The sequence below is a fragment of the Ipomoea triloba genome, chromosome 7 (assembly GCF_003576645.1).
Source record: "Ipomoea triloba cultivar NCNSP0323 chromosome 7, ASM357664v1".
Classification (NCBI taxonomy): Eukaryota; Viridiplantae; Streptophyta; class Magnoliopsida; order Solanales; family Convolvulaceae; genus Ipomoea; species Ipomoea triloba.
In genome coordinates this window covers 18,487,051-18,505,905 of record NC_044922.1, presented here as the reverse complement: position 1 = coordinate 18,505,905, position 18,855 = coordinate 18,487,051, and the positions used below count along the sequence as shown (strand labels likewise).

The 18,855-nt window shown below is 32.2% G+C and overlaps 23 non-coding genes across 23 annotated transcripts; all 23 read left to right on the top strand.

The window, feature by feature from the left end:
- The first annotated feature begins 7,327 nt into the window (after nucleotides 1–7,327).
- TRNAN-GUU lies at nucleotides 7,328–7,401 on the top strand. The gene has a single exon. It is a non-coding gene; the product is annotated as a tRNA-Asn (tRNA).
- Nucleotides 7,402–7,636: 235 nt separating this feature from the next.
- Nucleotides 7,637–7,710, top strand: TRNAN-GUU. The gene has a single exon. It is a non-coding gene; the product is annotated as a tRNA-Asn (tRNA).
- A 235-nt stretch (nucleotides 7,711–7,945) lies between these two features.
- TRNAN-GUU lies at nucleotides 7,946–8,019 on the top strand. The gene has a single exon. It is a non-coding gene; the product is annotated as a tRNA-Asn (tRNA).
- Nucleotides 8,020–8,254: 235 nt separating this feature from the next.
- Nucleotides 8,255–8,328, top strand: TRNAN-GUU. The gene has a single exon. It is a non-coding gene; the product is annotated as a tRNA-Asn (tRNA).
- Nucleotides 8,329–8,563: 235 nt separating this feature from the next.
- Nucleotides 8,564–8,637, top strand: TRNAN-GUU. The gene has a single exon. It is a non-coding gene; the product is annotated as a tRNA-Asn (tRNA).
- Nucleotides 8,638–8,873: 236 nt separating this feature from the next.
- On the top strand, nucleotides 8,874–8,947 carry TRNAN-GUU. Its single transcript has one exon. It is a non-coding gene; the product is annotated as a tRNA-Asn (tRNA).
- Nucleotides 8,948–9,497: 550 nt separating this feature from the next.
- On the top strand, nucleotides 9,498–9,571 carry TRNAN-GUU. Its single transcript has one exon. It is a non-coding gene; the product is annotated as a tRNA-Asn (tRNA).
- Nucleotides 9,572–9,793: 222 nt separating this feature from the next.
- On the top strand, nucleotides 9,794–9,867 carry TRNAN-GUU. Its single transcript has one exon. It is a non-coding gene; the product is annotated as a tRNA-Asn (tRNA).
- Nucleotides 9,868–10,089: 222 nt separating this feature from the next.
- On the top strand, nucleotides 10,090–10,163 carry TRNAN-GUU. Its single transcript has one exon. It is a non-coding gene; the product is annotated as a tRNA-Asn (tRNA).
- Nucleotides 10,164–10,385: 222 nt separating this feature from the next.
- On the top strand, nucleotides 10,386–10,459 carry TRNAN-GUU. The gene has a single exon. It is a non-coding gene; the product is annotated as a tRNA-Asn (tRNA).
- An 824-nt stretch (nucleotides 10,460–11,283) lies between these two features.
- TRNAN-GUU lies at nucleotides 11,284–11,357 on the top strand. The gene has a single exon. It is a non-coding gene; the product is annotated as a tRNA-Asn (tRNA).
- A 540-nt stretch (nucleotides 11,358–11,897) lies between these two features.
- Nucleotides 11,898–11,971, top strand: TRNAN-GUU. The gene has a single exon. It is a non-coding gene; the product is annotated as a tRNA-Asn (tRNA).
- A 562-nt stretch (nucleotides 11,972–12,533) lies between these two features.
- TRNAN-GUU lies at nucleotides 12,534–12,607 on the top strand. Its single transcript has one exon. It is a non-coding gene; the product is annotated as a tRNA-Asn (tRNA).
- A 222-nt stretch (nucleotides 12,608–12,829) lies between these two features.
- TRNAN-GUU lies at nucleotides 12,830–12,903 on the top strand. The gene has a single exon. It is a non-coding gene; the product is annotated as a tRNA-Asn (tRNA).
- A 222-nt stretch (nucleotides 12,904–13,125) lies between these two features.
- On the top strand, nucleotides 13,126–13,199 carry TRNAN-GUU. The gene has a single exon. It is a non-coding gene; the product is annotated as a tRNA-Asn (tRNA).
- Nucleotides 13,200–14,354: 1,155 nt separating this feature from the next.
- Nucleotides 14,355–14,428, top strand: TRNAN-GUU. Its single transcript has one exon. It is a non-coding gene; the product is annotated as a tRNA-Asn (tRNA).
- Nucleotides 14,429–14,981: 553 nt separating this feature from the next.
- On the top strand, nucleotides 14,982–15,055 carry TRNAN-GUU. The gene has a single exon. It is a non-coding gene; the product is annotated as a tRNA-Asn (tRNA).
- A 226-nt stretch (nucleotides 15,056–15,281) lies between these two features.
- TRNAN-GUU lies at nucleotides 15,282–15,355 on the top strand. The gene has a single exon. It is a non-coding gene; the product is annotated as a tRNA-Asn (tRNA).
- A 235-nt stretch (nucleotides 15,356–15,590) lies between these two features.
- TRNAN-GUU lies at nucleotides 15,591–15,664 on the top strand. The gene has a single exon. It is a non-coding gene; the product is annotated as a tRNA-Asn (tRNA).
- Nucleotides 15,665–15,886: 222 nt separating this feature from the next.
- TRNAN-GUU lies at nucleotides 15,887–15,960 on the top strand. Its single transcript has one exon. It is a non-coding gene; the product is annotated as a tRNA-Asn (tRNA).
- A 222-nt stretch (nucleotides 15,961–16,182) lies between these two features.
- On the top strand, nucleotides 16,183–16,256 carry TRNAN-GUU. Its single transcript has one exon. It is a non-coding gene; the product is annotated as a tRNA-Asn (tRNA).
- A 222-nt stretch (nucleotides 16,257–16,478) lies between these two features.
- Nucleotides 16,479–16,552, top strand: TRNAN-GUU. Its single transcript has one exon. It is a non-coding gene; the product is annotated as a tRNA-Asn (tRNA).
- Nucleotides 16,553–17,357: 805 nt separating this feature from the next.
- On the top strand, nucleotides 17,358–17,431 carry TRNAN-GUU. Its single transcript has one exon. It is a non-coding gene; the product is annotated as a tRNA-Asn (tRNA).
- Nucleotides 17,432–18,855: the final 1,424 nt, after the last annotated feature.

Sequence of the window (18,855 nt, the reverse complement as noted above, 5' to 3'; positions counted from 1 at the left end):
TTGGTTATGACTTCTTTTGTCACATTGTGGAAAAATATTACAATGACGAAAAGGAAGACATTGATATCTGGACTTCTATGGGTTTTTACGTGATCAACAAAGTTCTCATGCAACACAATGGACTTATTCGCAAATTTTTCTTCAATTTTCCTTTTAGCCCTGCCAAAGAGTTTAGTTATCGGTCATTTGGCTTTGACCAATGGCTCCCTTTTGTCACACAAAATGGTGTTGAAGAAATCGACATTAGTGTTATGCCAGATGGTGAATACAAGCTGCCGAATTACATATTTTCTTGCCTAACACTAAGGAGCTTGCATCTTGATGGAATCTTTGTTGAACCACTAAATGCCCATTGCACATTACCAAATCTCACTTCACTTTGTTTTAAAAATATTGACTTTGAGGGTGGAGATCTTCTGCTTGATGTTCCTATGCTCGACAATTTGTCATTTGTATTATGTGAAACCGAGTCTGAAATTAACATTACTGCCCAAAAACTTAGTAGTTTAGCAATCACCTATTGCAATTTGCACCAACTCTCTGTCAAAATGGGCTTGGAATCTGTTCGTACTCTTGAATTGGATTGTACTTCTCTCGAGGTATATTAGCTAGACCTTTTTTTTTCCTATTCAGATAATTATTTATTTAAATTATTTGTTTGGAGCTGATCCAACTTGATTTCTATTTGGTTTCGAAGGATTTTGTTAATGCATTTACTAGAAGGGGAATACAACAACAACCACCTGCACTAAATGTGGAACACTTGATATTATCAAAGAGCTATGGGGATGGGGATGCTGACATTTCTTCTGCATTCAATCATTTGCTTCGAATATGCCCAAAGTTACGCCAACTTGATATGGATTTAAGTGTAATCTTTTTTCCTTGATTAATTTTTCTGTGAGATTCAGTTATTTCCATTATTATTGTTATTGCATTCCTTAACTCTCTTTTTTTTTTTTTTTGGGTTATATGTTTCTTTTATGAAGTTTTCCAAAGTGGCACATGATTGTTTTTTTAATCCTGAGCGAAGACATTCGAAGGAATTTCATGCTGTTGCTCAAAGACATAAATTGCTTCACACTTTGAATCTGAACGGATATAGAGGGGGTTACACTGATGATACCCCTTTCATCATGGGGCTACTTGATTCCTTTCCGGCACTTGAGAAGGTTGTCATTACTCCTGAAAGCTCGGTGGACTCAATAGTCCTATATAGTGACGACTACTTTGACTATGAATTTAATAAGTTGGAGCTGTTGGATTTTCCTTGTGCCTTCCCAAAAGCTAAAATTATTATAGCACTATGGATTATAAGAGCTGAAAATAATATGTGGCAGAAGAAGTATTTGTCACGAGCAGGAAAGGAGGTGCTTTTGAAAACCGTTGCTCAAGCTATGCCAATTTTCACCATGTCGGTTTTCCTTTTGCCGATCGGTGTTTGTGAGTCCATCGAGAAGATTATGAATCGGTTTTGGTGGGGCAAGGGTTCGAGTACAACTAGGTCAATTCATTGGCTGAGTTGGGCACGTCTAGCAGTTCCGAAACAATGTGGTGGACTTGGTTTTAAACGACTTCGGGAGTTTAATATTGCCTTATTAGCAAAGCAAGGATGGCGCTTACTAACTTCTCCTAATTCGTTAGTAAGTCAACTTTTAAAGGCTAAGTACTTCCCCACTGGAAATTTCCTTGAAGCGAAATTGGGTAATAACCCAAGTTACTTGTGGCGTAGCATCCTGGCAGGTCAAGACCTTCTTCGTAATGGAGTAGCTCGGAGAGTAGGAGATGGAAAAGATACACTTGTTTGGGGTTCCCCCTGGTTAGCTGACAGTGAGGACCCTTATATACGCACAGAATGCGCACCTCAACTTAGAGAAACCCGTGTATGTAATCTGTTAGACCGCTATGGAAATTGGGATCTGGATTTGTTACGTGATGTTTTTGATGCTCAAGATGTTGAGCGAATTATTAAGACTCCGATATCGCCTTTATTTTCAGATTGTTGGTATTGGAAGGGTGACTTGAGAGGTCAGTATTCTGTTCATCTTGGCTATCAGGCTCAGACGAATTCTCTTTTGGTCCCGGAGACTAACTTACTGTTCACTGCATGGAAGCACTTATGGAAAATGAGAGTTCCACCGAAAGTTCGTAATTTCATATGGAGATGTGTTCGTAATATCTTGCCAGTCAGAGAGGTCTTACGGGCTAGGGGCATAGCTGCTGACGGTGGGTGTATTCTATGCCCATCTGTGATAGAATCTGTTAACCATCTGTTTTGTGAATGCCCAGTAGCGATGACTGCATGGAATGGATTTACTGATCAGATTGGAGGGTCTCTTGTTGGTCTAGTAGAGCGTTACCTTCGGCTGAATAATGCTCAAAAAATTATTGAGTTGGCTGCTCGTATTTGGGCCATTTGGACTGCACGCAATGACGCCTTATGGAATGCAAAGGTCTGGAATGATGTTTCTTTGAAGAATTTTATTGTTAATTGTGTTAGTACATGGCAGGAGTCATATCTCTCAACTAATTTGTCATTGCATGGGACTCCCATCCATGAAGTTGCTGTATGGTCACCTCCACCTCTTGGTATGGTAAAATGTAACATTGATGCTTCTTTATTGCATGATAATGTGGGTTTTGGTGCAGTCATACGTGATCACTTTGGTCATTTTGTGGCTGCCTTCAGTGGTCTTCTACCTTGTGCGAAAGATCCTTATCTTGCGGAGACAATGGCAGTAAAGGAAGCACTTACATGGATAAAGAATCGGGGTTATAACAACATTATTGTGGAATCTGATTGCCAAAGCTTTTGTTTAAATTTTAATTCTGCTTGTAATGACTTTTCTTACGTCGGTTTACTTATTAATCAATGTCGGTATATTGCTAGTGGCATTGGGAACATTTCTGTTCGCCATGTCAATAGGTCAGCGAATCATGTAGCTCATGTCCTTGCACAGGTGACTGGTTCTTCTTCTGTCCTTGGTGTGTGGGATTTTGCCCCTCCTGATTGTATTTCGTCTTTTTTCAGGGATTTAATATAAGTTGTTTCGTTTGGTTTTCAAAAAAAAAAAAAATCCATAGTGTACTTCTATGGAATTGAGTTTGTGCATTGACTCGTACTCTATAGGTTTGGTGATGTATAACTGTTAGTTTGAGGATCATTGCAAGTTAAGTGTATTGGAATGCAACTTTTTTGTTCTCCTGTGGACATGGAGGGATGCTGTTTTCTTGTGCATTCTATAACATTAGAAGAATTTTGTATGTAATCGGTATTTATACTTTAGTGGTTTAATTGTATTTTTGTGTGCAGTTTGGTGGCGTAATTATAATGCCACTAAAATGAATTGTGTACAATGAAATTGAACCATAGGCATATTTTGGACAAATTTTGTGGATTGTTGACTATATGGACTATACTTAAAACAATGTCGTTTTATGTCATTTTATATACACTGTAGTTTTATTATAGCACAATTATAATATTATATTAATTCAATTACAGTTTTTGTTATTTAGTTGTATTTTATATACAATGTAGTTTCATTATAGCACTACAAAGTATCATTATTATTCAACTTCATTTTCATTTGATAATATATACTCAATATGTCAGATTTGTTATTCAGTTTCATTTAACAATATGAGTTAATACCCAATATAGTCCTCGACTATAGTGGTTTTACTCAATTTAGTCCTAAATAACTTTTTGTACTCAATTTAGTCCCCGACTTTGATGATTTTACTCAATTTAGTCCTTTGTTAAAAATTTTGTTAGTGAACGGTTAGAAATATGGTCTTAATGGTAATTTTTCATCCTTCATCCCATTTGGGATGATTCATTCTTCTTCCCCCCTTAAGATCAAAGCAGAAATGTAAATCTTCGTACCCAAATATTTATTTACTTTGTATTTATTTATTTAGCGTTGAAGTTTGATTTGGTACGAATTTTGCATTTCTGTGTGAATCTTAATAAGGGGAAGAAGAAGGAATCATCCCAAATGGGATGAAGGATGGGAAATTATCATTAAGACCCTATTTCTAACTCTTCACTAACAGAATTTTTAACAAAGGACTAAATTGAGTAAAATCATCAAAGTCGAGGACTAAATTGAGTACAAAAAGTCATTTAGGACTAAATTGAGTAAAACCACTATAGTCGAGGACTATAATGGGTATTAACTCTAACAATATACATTCAATATGTGAGACCTATTATTCAATTTCATTTTATGCAAAAAGTAGTTTCATTACGATACTACTAAATATCATTATTATTCGACGACTATAGTTTCATTTGACAATTTACACTCAATATGTGAGACATGCTATTCAGTTTCATTTTATACATACTGTAGTTTCATTCCAGCAGTACTAAAGTATTATTCTAATTTAATTACAGTTTCATCCGACAATATACACTTAATATGTGATTTTTGTTATTCAGTTTTATTTTATACACACTGTAGTTTCATTACAATGTCATTTAAAAAAATTTGTGCTCGCCACCAAAGTCGAGTTTTTTTTTCATTACGTAGTAACAAACATAACAGCTACCGCTTCTTTTTCATTAAAAGAAAAGGGATTTTTTTTTAATGATCCATTGTATAATGATCGCATCATTTGTGTATAATGTAAAAGTAAAACTCAATATTTCTCATACCCTACCATCGAGGTTCAATCCTGTGACCTTCCCTGAAAGAGAGCCACAGAAACACCAACTGAGCACAAGGTGCTTGTTTGGGTCATCGGAGTTTAATTCGTTTTTTTTAAAGAAGAAAATATACAGGGTGAGAAGAAGACAACATGTAGTGACAGAAATACACTTTATTTTGACAGTCAACAGACAGTAGACTAAAAGTGGTACTGCCACAGTAAGAGTGGGTAAAATGTGACATTTTTTTTTCATGGTGGACTAAAAATGTCCAACCCATAATAAGTCTAGGACTAAAAATGCTTTTTTCGTGAAATGCTTTAAAAAATTAAAAGACACCTTTTGAGTTTTGACGTTCTTTATTAATATAAAAATGCTTTAAAAAAATTAAAGGGTCATTTACCAAAACGAAACAATGGAGGATTTTTTGGAAAAATAGAGAATTGGAAAGGTGAAATAATGAAAAATGAAAATCTTGTTTAGTAAAATTATCACTCCAATCACCCAACTCCTCTCTATTTTTCCACTTTATGTACACTTTTGATAAACTTAGATTTGGACTTCTACAAATTTAGGAATGAGAGATAACACGGGTGAACAATGTTTAGGTGTGAGAGGTTTGCTGTTCGAACACGGGTGAACAATGTTCAGTAAGTGTAACTATATTAGGAAAAAATTCACATGGGAGTAATGGAATAAACACTTGAGTCCTTAAAGAGCTTTTCCTTGTTCTGGGAAATAAGTCGGAGGCATAGACAAAAAGAAATTACATTACTAAACAATAAGGAGAAATATATAAGAATAGCATAAAAGAATAGAAAATATTCAATAGTATAATTGTTCTTTGCTTTTGAGAGTATTTATAGAACAATTATAATAGTCAAATAACAGTTAGTATTTTATTCAAAATTATGAATTACCGATAGTATAAATTACGTTGCAGAAAATATATGTACTGTATTATTACGAATAGTAATTTTAATCAAAAATTGTATTACGAATAGGAAAGTATGAAATAATATATTTTATTAGGAATTGTATTACCACCTTCAATGTACAATTGTACTACGAATAGGAATTGTATAACCATATTTTTACAATATTAAGCAAACCTTGTATAGAAGTGTTTTGGGCGGGAAGTTAAAATTGAGAATTTTGTTTGTATTAATAGTATAGAATAAGTGAATTCCGAATTGTTATCAATTTTCCTTTTTTTACTGCTAACCTTAATATTATTATTGACTTACAAATCGGATTCCTTTTTCAATTTTTTACTACTACTACTACACTTCCGAATTGTTATCAATTTTTCTATTTTACTACTACTACTACAATTTACCTTTTTTTTACTTTTGGGCAGGAAAACACAAAGGTTATTATTATTAAATGAATTCCGTTTCTTAAGTGAATTCCGTTTCCTTTTTTCATTTTTCCCGATTTACCAATTTACCTTTTTTTACTTTTGGGCAGGAAAACACAAAGGTTATTATTATTAAATGAATTCCGTTTCTTAAGTGAATTCCGTTTCCTTTTTTTCATTTTTCCCGATTTACCTTTTTTTACTTTTGGGCAGGAAAACACAAAGGTTATTATTATTAAATGAATTCCGTTTCTTAAGTGAATTCCGTTTCCTTTTTTCATTTTTCCCGTTTTACTGCTAACATTATTAGTATTAATCAGTGAATTACGGATCCTTTTATATTTTCTTTTTTTATTGCTAATTTTATTTACTGATTATTATTAGTATTGATTAGTGAATTCAATTTCCTTTTCTATTTTTCATTTTATATTGTTTGGGCGGAAGTGTTTGGGTTGGAATGCACTATTTTTTTTACTGCTAACCTTATTATTATTATTATTATTATTATTATTATTATTATTATTATTATTATTGACTTACAGATCAGATTCAATTTTTCTTTTTTTTTTTATTGCAAACATTATTATTATTATTATTATTATTATTATTATTATTATTATTATTATTATTATTATTAAGTGAATTAGGGATCCTTTTTCATTTTTTTTTTCTTTTTTACTCCTAACATTATAAGTGAATTACGGATGTTTTTGTAGTTTTCTATTTTAATATTATTATTAATATTAATTAAAAGATGATTTTTTTAATAATAATATTAATTAAAAGATGATTTTTTTTTAATAATAGTATAGATTGTTGTTGTTGTTGCTGCTGTTACTGCTGCTGTCTGCATATATCAATGTGATGGGTAATTTTGTCTTTTGAATGTTTTTGTATTTCTATTCTTTAATCCAACTAAGCTCTAAAATACATTTCCTAAATATATTCCTTACGTGATTAGAAGAATGGAATTGAATTCTTATTTTATTCATCGCCCATTATATTCCCGATAAAATAGAATTCATATTCTCTCAAAATTCATTCCGTGAACCAATTAGACTTGAAGTTATTAAACAATATTTCAAAAATTAATTAATTTAATTAATTACATAAAATTATTTAATGCTTGCTGGAGTAAGCTCAGTTGGTTAGAGCGTGTGGCTGTTAACCACAAGGTCGAATTAATGAAACCTTCATTTTAGTTAAATTGAAAAGATGGTATCTTTTCCACACAAGATATGTATTTTAGTATTTTACCATTCATTTGTTACGTGGTGCGTATATATTTTTTTAAATTATCTAATTTATTACTTGCTGGAGTAGCTCAGTTGGTTAGAGCGTGTGGCTGTTAACCACAAGGTCGAAGGTTAAACCCCTTCCTCTAGCGAGACTAGAATGCGATACTAGAATGCCAAAGACTTGACATTGAGATGATACGAGTTGGGACAACATGAAAAATTACAACTAATTAGGAATACAATTTACTAGAACTAATGAAACTTTCATTTTAGTTAAATTGAAAAGATAGTATCTTTTCCACACAAGATATGTATTTTAGTATTTTACCATTCATTTGGTCCGTGGTGCGTATATATTTTTTTAAATTATCTAATTTATTACTTGCTGGAGTAGCTCAGTTGGTTAGAGCGTGTGGCTGTTAACCACAAGGTCGAAGGTTAAACCCCTTCCTCTAGCGAGACTAGAATGCGATACTAGAATGCCAAAGACTTGACATTGAGATGATACGAGTTGGGACAACATGAAAAATTACAACTAATTAGGAATACAATTTACTAGAACTAATGAAACTTTCATTTTAGTTAAATTGAAAAGATAGTATCTTTTCCACACAAGATATGTATTTTAGTATTTTACCATTCATTTGGTCCGTGGTGCGTATATATTTTTTTAAATTATCTAATTTATTACTTGCTGGAGTAGCTCAGTTGGTTAGAGCGTGTGGCTGTTAACCACAAGGTCGAAGGTTAAACCCCTTCCTCTAGCGAGACTAGAATGCGATACTAGAATGCCAAAGACTTGACATTGAGATGATACGAGTTGGGACAACATGAAAAATTACAACTAATTAGGAATACAATTTACTAGAACTAATGAAACTTTCATTTTAGTTAAATTGAAAAGATAGTATCTTTTCCACACAAGATATGTATTTTAGTATTTTACCATTCATTTGGTCCGTGGTGCGTATATATTTTTTTAAATTATCTAATTTATTACTTGCTGGAGTAGCTCAGTTGGTTAGAGCGTGTGGCTGTTAACCACAAGGTCGAAGGTTAAACCCCTTCCTCTAGCGAGACTAGAATGCGATACTAGAATGCCAAAGACTTGACATTGAGATGATACGAGTTGGGACAACATGAAAAATTACAACTAATTAGGAATACAATTTACTAGAACTAATGAAACTTTCATTTTAGTTAAATTGAAAAGATAGTATCTTTTCCACACAAGATATGTATTTTAGTATTTTACCATTCATTTGGTCCGTGGTGCGTATATATTTTTTTAAATTATCTAATTTATTACTTGCTGGAGTAGCTCAGTTGGTTAGAGCGTGTGGCTGTTAACCACAAGGTCGAAGGTTAAACCCCTTCCTCTAGCGAGACTAGAATGCGATACTAGAATGCCAAAGACTTGACATTGAGATGATACGAGTTGGGACAACATGAAAAATTACAACTAATTAGGAATACAATTTACTAGAACTAATGAAACTTTCATTTTAGTTAAATTGAAAAGATAGTATCTTTTCCACACAAGATATGTATTTTAGTATTTTACCATTCATTTGTTACGTGGTGCGTATATATTTTTTTTAAATTATCTAATTTACTACTTGCTGGAGTAACTCAGTTGGTTAGAGCGTGTGGCTGTTAACCACAAGGTCGAAGGTTCAACCCCTTCCTCTAGCGATACTAGAATGCGATACTAGAATGCCAAAGACTTGACATTGAGATGATACGAGTTGGGACAACATGAAAAATTACAACTAATTAGGAATACAATTTACTAGAATTAATGAAACTTTCATTTTAGTTAAATTGAAAAGATGGTATCTTTTCCACACAAGATATGTATTTTAGTATTTTACCATTCATTTGTTACGTGGTGCGTATATATTTTTTTAAATTATCTAATTTACTACTTGCTGGAGTAACTCAGTTGGTTAGAGCGTGTGGCTGTTAACCACAAGGTCGAAGGTTAAACCCCTTCCTCTAGCGATACTAGAATGCGATACTAGAATGCCAAAGACTTGACATTGAGATGATACGAGTTGGTTGGGACAACATGAAAAAGTTTAACTAAATTAGGAATACAATTTACTAGAATTGATGAAACCTTCATTTTAGTTAAATTGAAAAGATGGTATCTTTTCCACACAAGATATGTATTTTAGTATTTTACCATTCATTTGTTACGTGGTGCGTATATATATTTTTTAAATTATTTAATTTTGCACTTGCTAGAGTAGCTCAGTTGGTTAGAGCGTGTGGCTGTTAACCACAAGGTCGAAGGTTCAACTCCTTCCTCTAGCGATATTAGAATGCAAAAGACTTGACATTGAGATGATACAAGTTGGGACAACATGAAAAAGTACAACTAATTAGGAATACAATTTACTAGAATTAATGAAACCTTCATTTTAGTTAAATAGAAAAGATGGTATCTTTTCCACACAAGATATGTATTTTAGTATTTTACCATTCATTTGTTACGTGGTGCGTATATATTTTTTTAAATTATCTAATTTATTACTTGCTGGAGTAGCTCAGTTGGTTAGAGCGTGTGGCTGTTAACCACAAGGTCGAAGGTTCAACCCCTTCCTCTAGCGATACTAGAATGCCAAAGACTTGACATTGAGATGATACGAGTTGGGACAACATGAAAAAGTACAACTAATTAGGAATACAATTTACTAGAATTAATGAAACCTTCATTTTAGTTAAATTGAAAAGATGGTATCTTTTCCACACAAGATATGTATTTTAGTATTTTACCATTCATTTGTTACGTGGTGCGTATATATTTTTTTAAATTATCTAATTTATTACTTGCTGGAGTAGCTCAGTTGGTTAGAGCGTGTGGCTGTTAACCACAAGGTCGAAGGTTCAACCCCTTCCTCTAGCGATACTAGAATGCCAAAGACTTGACATTGAGATGATACGAGTTGGGACAACATGAAAAAGTACAACTAATTAGGAATACAATTTACTAGAATTAATGAAACCTTCATTTTAGTTAAATTGAAAAGATGGTATCTTTTCCACACAAGATATGTATTTTAGTATTTTACCATTCATTTGTTACGTGGTGCGTATATATTTTTTTAAATTATCTAATTTATTACTTGCTGGAGTAGCTCAGTTGGTTAGAGCGTGTGGCTGTTAACCACAAGGTCGAAGGTTCAACCCCTTCCTCTAGCGATACTAGAATGCCAAAGACTTGACATTGAGATGATACGAGTTGGGACAACATGAAAAAGTACAACTAATTAGGAATACAATTTACTAGAATTAATGAAACCTTCATTTTAGTTAAATTGAAAAGATGGTATCTTTTCCACACAAGATATGTATTTTAGTATTTTACCATTCATTTGTTACGTGGTGCGTATATATTTTTTTTAAATTATCTAATTTATTACTTGCTGGAGTAGCTCAGTTGGTTAGAGCGTTAACCACAAGGTCGAAGGTTCAACCCCTTCCTCTAGCGATACTAGAATGCCAAAGACTTGACATTGAGATGATACGAGTTGGGACAACATGAAAAAGTACAACTAATTAGGAATACAATTTACTAGAATTAATGAAACCTTCATTTTAGTTAAATTGAAAAGATGGTATCTTTTCCACACAAGATATGTATTTTAGTATTTTACCATTCATTTGTTACGTGGTGCGTATATATTTTTTTAAATTATCTAATTTACTACTTGCTGGAGTAACTCAGTTGGTTAGAGCGTGTGGCTGTTAACCACAAGGTCGAAGGTTAAACCCCTTCCTCTAGCGATACTAGAATGCGATACTAGAATGCCAAAGACTTGACATTGAGATGATACGAGTTGGTTGGGACAACATGAAAAAGTTTAACTAAATTAGGAATACAATTTACTAGAATTAATGAAACCTTCATTTTAGTTAAATTGAAAAGATGGTATCTTTTCCACACAAGATATGTATTTTAGTATTTTACCATTCATTTGTTACGTGGTGCGTATATATTTTTTAAATTATCTAATTTACTACTTGCTGTAGTAGCTCAGTTGGTTAGAGCGTGTGGCTGTTAACCACAAGGTCGAAGGTTCAACCCCTTCCTCTAGCGATACTAGAATGCCAAAGACTTGACATTGAGATGATACAAGTTGGTTGGGACAACATGAAAAAGTACAACTAATTAGGAATACAATTTACTAGAATTAATGAAACCTTCATTTTAGTTAAATTGAAAAGATGGTATCTTTTCCACACAAGATATGTATTTTAGTATTTTACCATTCATTTGTTACGTGGTGCGTATATATTTTTTTAAATTATCTAATTTATTACTTGTTGGAGTAGCTCAGTTGGTTAGAGCGTGTGGCTGTTAACCACAAGGTCGAAGGTTAAACCCCTTCCTCTAGCGATACTAGAATGCGATACTAGAATGCCAAAGACTTGACATTGAGATGATACGAGTTGGTTGGGACAACATGAAAAAGTTTAACTAAATTAGGAATACAATTTACTAGAATTAATGAAACCTTCATTTTAGTTAAATTGAAAAGATGGTATCTTTTCCACACAAGATATGTATTTTAGTATTTTACCATTCATTTGTTACGTGGTGCGTATATATTTTTTTAAATTATCTAATTTACTACTTGCTGGAGTAGCTCAGTTGGTTAGAGCGTGTGGCTGTTAACCACAAGGTCGAAGGTTCAACCCCTTCCTCTAGCGATACTAGAATGCCAAAGACTTGACATTGAGATGATACGAGTTGGGACAACATGAAAAATTACAACTAATTAGGAATACAATTTACTAGAATTAATGAAACTTTCATTTTAGTTAAATTGAAAAGATGGTATCTTTTCCACACAAGATATGTATTTTAGTATTTTACCATTCATTTGTTACGTGGTGCGTATATATATTTTTAAATTATCTAATTTACTACTTGCTGGAGTAGCTCAGTTTTTTAAATTATCTAATTTACTACTTGCTGGAGTAGCTCAGTTGGTTAGAGTGTGTGGCTGTTAACCACAAGGTCGAAGGTGCAACCCCTTCCTCTAGCGATACTAGAATGCCAAAGACTTGACAATGAGATGATACGAGTTGGGACAACATGAAAAATTACAACTAGTTAGGAATACAATTTACTAGAATTTTAATGAAACTTTCATTTTAGTTAAATTGAAAAGATGGTATCTTTTCCACACAAGATATGTATTTTAGTATTTTACCATTCATTTGTTACGTGGTGCGTATATATTTTTTTAAATTATCTAATTTATTACTTGCTGGAGTAGCTCAGTTGGTTAGAGCGTGTGGCTGTTAACCACAAGGTCGAAGGTTCAACCCCTTCCTCTAGCGATACTAGAATGCTAAAGACTTGACATTGAGATGTTACGAGTTGGGACAACATGAAAAAGTTCAACTAATTAGGAATACAATTTACTAGAATTAATGAATCCTTCATTTTAGTTAAATTGAAAAGATGGTATCTTTTCCACACAAGATATGTATTTTAGTATTTTACCATTCATTTGTTACGTGGTGCGTATATATTTTTTTAAATTATCTAATTTATTACTTGCTGGAGTAGCTCAGTTGGTTAGAGCGTGTGGCTGTTAACCACAAGGTCGAAGGTTCAACCCCTTCCTCTAGCGATACTAGAATGCTAAAGACTTGACATTGATATGTTACGAGTTGGGACAACATGAAAAAGTTCAACTAATTAGGAATACAATTTACTAGAATTAATGAATCCTTCATTTTAGTTAAATTGAAAAGATGGTATCTTTTCCACACAAGATATGTATTTTAGTATTTTACCATTCATTTGTTACGTGGTGCGTATATATTTTTTTAAATTATCTAATTTATTACTTGCTGGAGTAGCTCAGTTGGTTAGAGCGTGTGGCTGTTAACCACAAGGTCGAAGGTTCAACCCCTTCCTCTAGCGATACTAGAATGCTAAAGACTTGACATTGATATGTTACGAGTTGGGACAACATGAAAAAGTTCAACTAATTAGGAATACAATTTACTAGAATTAATGAAACCTTCATTTTAGTTAAATTGAAAAGATGGTATCTTTTCCACACAAGATATGTATTTTAGTATTTTACCATTCATTTGTTACGTGGTGCGTATATATTTTTTTAAATTATCTAATTTACTACTTGCTGGAGTAACTCAGTTGGTTAGAGCGTGTGGCTGTTAACCACAAGGTCGAAGGTTCAACCCTTCTTCTAGCAATACTAGAATGCGATACTAGAATGCCAAAGACTTGACATTGAGATGATACGAGTTGGTACGGACAACATGAAAAAGTTTAACTAAATTAGGAATACAATTTACTAGAATTAATGAAACCTTCATTTTAGTTAAATTGAAAAGATGGTATCTTTTCCACACAAGATATGTATTTTAGTATTTTACCATTCATTTGTTACGTGGTGCGTATATATTTTTTTAAATTATCTAATTTACTACTTGCTGTAGTAACTCAGTTGGTTAGAGCGTGTGGCTGTTAACCACAAGGTCGAAGGTTCAACCCCTTCCTCTAGCGATACTAGAATGCGATACTAGAATGTCAAAGACTTGACATTGAGATGATACGAGTTGGGACAACATGAAAAAGTTTAACTAAATTAGGAATACAATTTACTAAAATTAATGAAACCTTCATTTTAGTTAAATTAAAAAGATGGTATCTTTTCCACACAAGATATGTATTTTAGTATTTTACCATTCATTTGTTACGTGGTGCGTATATATTTTTTTAAATTATCTAATTTACTACTTGCTGGAGTAACTCAGTTGGTTAGAGCGTGTGGCTGTTAACCACAAGGTCGAAGGTGCAACCCCTTCCTCTAGCGATACTAGAATGCGATACTAGAATGCCAAAGACTTGACATTGAGATGATACAAGTTGGGACAACATGAAAAAGTTCAACTAATTAGGAATACAATTTACTAGAATTAATGAATCCTTCATTTTAGTTAAATTGAAAAGATGGTATCTTTTCCACACAAGATATGTATTTTAGTATTTTACCATTCATTTGTTACGTGGTGCGTATATATTTTTTTTAAATTATCTAATTTACTACTTGCTGGAGTAGCTCAGTTGGTTAGAGCGTGTGGCTGTTAACCACAAGGTCGAAGGTTCAACCCCTTCCTCTAGCGATACTAGAATGCGATACTAGAATGCCAAAGACTTGACATTGAGATGATACAAGTTGGTTGGGACAACATGAAAAAGTACAACTAATTAGGAATACAGTTTACTAGAATTAATGAAACCTTCATTTTAGTTAAATTGAAACGATGGTATCTTTTCCACACAAGATATGTATTTTAGTATTTTACCATTCATTTGTTACGTGGTGCGTATATATTTTTTTAAATTATCTAATTTACTACTTGCTGGAGTAACTCAGTTGGTTAGAGCGTGTGGCTGTTAACCACAAGGTCGAAGGTTAAACCCCTTCCTCTAGCGATACTAGAATGCGATACTAGAATGCCAAAGACTTGACATTGAGATGATACGAGTTGGTTGGGACAACATGAAAAAGTTTAACTAAAATAGGAATACAATTTACTAGAATTAATGAAACCTTCATTTTAGTTAAATTGAAAAGATGGTATCTTTTCCACACAAGATATGTATTTTAGTATTTTACCATTCATTTGTTACGTGGTGCGTATATATTTTTTTAAATTATCTAATTTATTACTTGCTGGAGTAGCTCAGTTGGTTAGAGCGTGTGGCTGTTAACCACAAGGTCGAAGGTTCGACCCCTTCCTTTAGCGATACTAGAATGCCAAAGACTTGACATTGAGATGATACGAGTTGGTTGGGACAACATGAAAAAGTTTAACTAAAATAGGAATACAATTTACTAGAATTAATGAAACCTTCATTTTAGTTAAATTGAAACGATGGTATCTTTTCCACACAAGATATGTATTTTAGTATTTTACCATTCATTTGTTACGTGGTGCGTATATATTTTTTAAATTATCTAATTTACTACTTGCTGGAGTAGCTCAGTTGGTTAGAGCGTGTGGCTGTTAACCATAAGGTCGAAGGTTCAACCCCTTCCTCTAGCGATACTAGAATGCGATACTAGAATGCCAAAGACTTGACATTGAGATGATACAAGTTGGGACAACATGAAAAAGTTCAACTAATTAGGAATACAATTTACTAGAATTAATGAATCCTTCATTTTAGTTAAATTGAAAAGATGGTATCTTTTCCACACAAGATATGTATTTTAGTATTTTACCATTCATTTGTTACGTGGTGCGTATATATTTTTTTAAATTATCTAATTTATTACTTGCTGGAGTAGCTCAGTTGGTTAGAGCGTGTGGCTGTTAACCACAAGGTCGAAGGTTCAACCCCTTCCTCTAGCGATACTAGAATGCTAAAGACTTGACATTGAGATGTTACGAGTTGGGACAACATGAAAAAGTTCAACTAATTAGGAATACAATTTACTAGAATTAATGAATCCTTCATTTTAGTTAAATTGAAAAGATGGTATCTTTTCCACACAAGATATGTATTTTAGTATTTTACCATTCATTTGTTACGTGGTGCGTATATATTTTTTTAAATTATCTAATTTATTACTTGCTGGAGTAGCTCAGTTGGTTAGAGCGTGTGGCTGTTAACCACAAGGTCGAAGGTTCAACCCCTTCCTCTAGCGATACTAGAATGCTAAAGACTTGACATTGAGATGTTACGAGTTGGGACAACATGAAAAAGTTCAACTAATTAGGAATACAATTTACTAGAATTAATGAATCCTTCATTTTAGTTAAATTGAAAAGATGGTATCTTTTCCACACAAGATATGTATTTTAGTATTTTACCATTCATTTGTTACGTGGTGCGTATATATTTTTTTAAATTATCTAATTTATTACTTGCTGGAGTAGCTCAGTTGGTTAGAGCGTGTGGCTGTTAACCACAAGGTCGAAGGTTCAACCCCTTCCTCTAGCGATACTAGAATGCTAAAGACTTGACATTGAGATGTTACGAGTTGGGACAACATGAAAAAGTTCAACTAATTAGGAATACAATTTACTAGAATTAATGAATCCTTCATTTTAGTTAAATTGAAAAGATGGTATCTTTTCCACACAAGATATGTATTTTAGTATTTTACCATTCATTTGTTACGTGGTGCGTATATATTTTTTTAAATTATCTAATTTATTACTTGCTGGAGTAGCTCAGTTGGTTAGAGCGTGTGGCTGTTAACCACAAGGTCGAAGGTTCAACCCCTTCCTCTAGCGATACTAGAATGCTAAAGACTTGACATTGATATGTTACGAGTTGGGACAACATGAAAAAGTTCAACTAATTAGGAATACAATTTACTAGAATTAATGAAACCTTCATTTTAGTTAAATTGAAAAGATGGTATCTTTTCCACACAAGATATGTATTTTAGTATTTTACCATTCATTTGTTACGTGGTGCGTATATATTTTTTTAAATTATCTAATTTATTACTTGCTGGAGTAGCTCAGTTGGTTAGAGCGTTAACCACAAGGTCGAAGGTTCAACCCCTTCCTCTAGCGGTACTAGAATGCCAAAGACTTGACTTTGAGATGATACGAGTTGGGACAACATGAAAAAGTACAACTAATTAGGAATACAATTTACTAGAATTAATGAAACCTTCATTTTAGTTAAATTGAGAAGATGGTATCTTTTCCACACAAGATATGTATTTTAGTATTTTACCATTCATTTATTACGTGGTGCGTATATATTTTTTTAAATTATCTAATTTATTACTTGCTGGAGTAGCTCAGTTGGTTAGAGCGTTAACCACAAGGTCGAAGGTTCAACCCCTTCCTCTAGCGATACTAGAATGCCAAAGACTTGACATTGAGATGATACGAGTTGGGACAACATGAAAAAGTACAACTAATTAGGAATACAATTTACTAGAATTAATGAAACCTTCATTTTAGTTAAATTGAAAAGATGGTATCTTTTCCACACAAGATATGTATTTTACTCCGTAGTATTCTACCATTCATTTGTTACGTGGTGCATATATATTTTTTTAAATTATCTAATTTATTACTTGCTGGAGTAGCTCAGTTGGTTAGAGCGTGTGGCTGTTAACCACAAGGTCGAAGGTTCAACCCCTTCCTCTAGCGATTTGGGACAACATTTAGAAGTACAACTAAATTAGGAATACAATTTATTTCAATGTATTATATTTTCACGAATAAGGATCCGTGAGACGGTCTCACACAAGTGTGACCCTATTAGAATTAGTGAACCCCTTATATATAACTTAATTAAAAAGAGGGTATCTTTTCCGCTCACCATATTAATCCCTCATATTTAACATTTAACTTAATTAAACATGATAAATTGGCCAAGGACCTTGTGGTCCAGTGGCATCAAACCCTTCCCAAAAAAAAAAATTGAAAAGAGGGTATTTGTTAAAATGGATGATTTTGTTTTTATTAATAAGTATAGAGTATAGAGTATAGATTACGATGCAGAGAAGTATATGTACTGTATTATTACAATTAGTAATTTTAATCTAGAATTGTATTACGAATAGGAAAGTAGGGAATAATATATTTTATTAAGAATTGTATTACCATCTTCCATGTACAATTGTAGTATTAATAGGAATTGTATAACGATATTTTACAATATTACGCAAATCTTAATTGTATAGGAGTGTTTTGTGCAGGAAGTTAAAATTGAAGATTTTGTTTTTATTAATAGTATAGATTAGTTTTCAAAAAAAATTAATAGTATAGATTACGTTGTAGGGAAATATATGTAGTATATTATTACAATTAGTAATTTTAATTTAGAATTGTATTACGAATAGGAAAGTAGGGAATGATATATTTTATTAGGAATTGTATTACCATATTTTAATGTACAATTGTAGTACGAATAGAAATTGTATTACAATATTACGTAAATCTTAATAGTATAGGAGTGTTTTGGACGGGAAGTTAAAATTGAGGATTTTGTTTTTATAAATAGTATAGATAGTATAGATTACGTTGCAAGAAATATATGTACTATATTATTATGATTAGTAATTTTAATCTATAATTGTATTACGAAAAGGAAAGTAGGAAATAATATATTTTATTAGGAATTGTATTACCATATTTTAATGTACAGTTGTGGTAGGGATAGAAATTTTATTACAATATGTTGCAATATTACGCAAATCTTAATAGTATAGAAGTGTTTTGGGCAAGGAGTTAAAATTGAAGATTTTGTTTTTATTAATAGTATATATTACGTTGCAGGAACTATATGTACTGTATTATTACGATTAGTAATTTTAATCTAGAATTGTAATACATATAGGAAAGTACGGAAGAATATATTTTATTAGGGATTGTATTACCATATTTTAATGTACAATTGTAATACGAATAGAAATTGTATTACAATATTTTACAATATTACGCAAACTTTAATAGTATAGGAGTGTTTTGGACGGGAAGTTAAAATTGAATATATATATATATATATATATATATATATATATATATATATATATATATATATATATATATATATATATATATATATATAT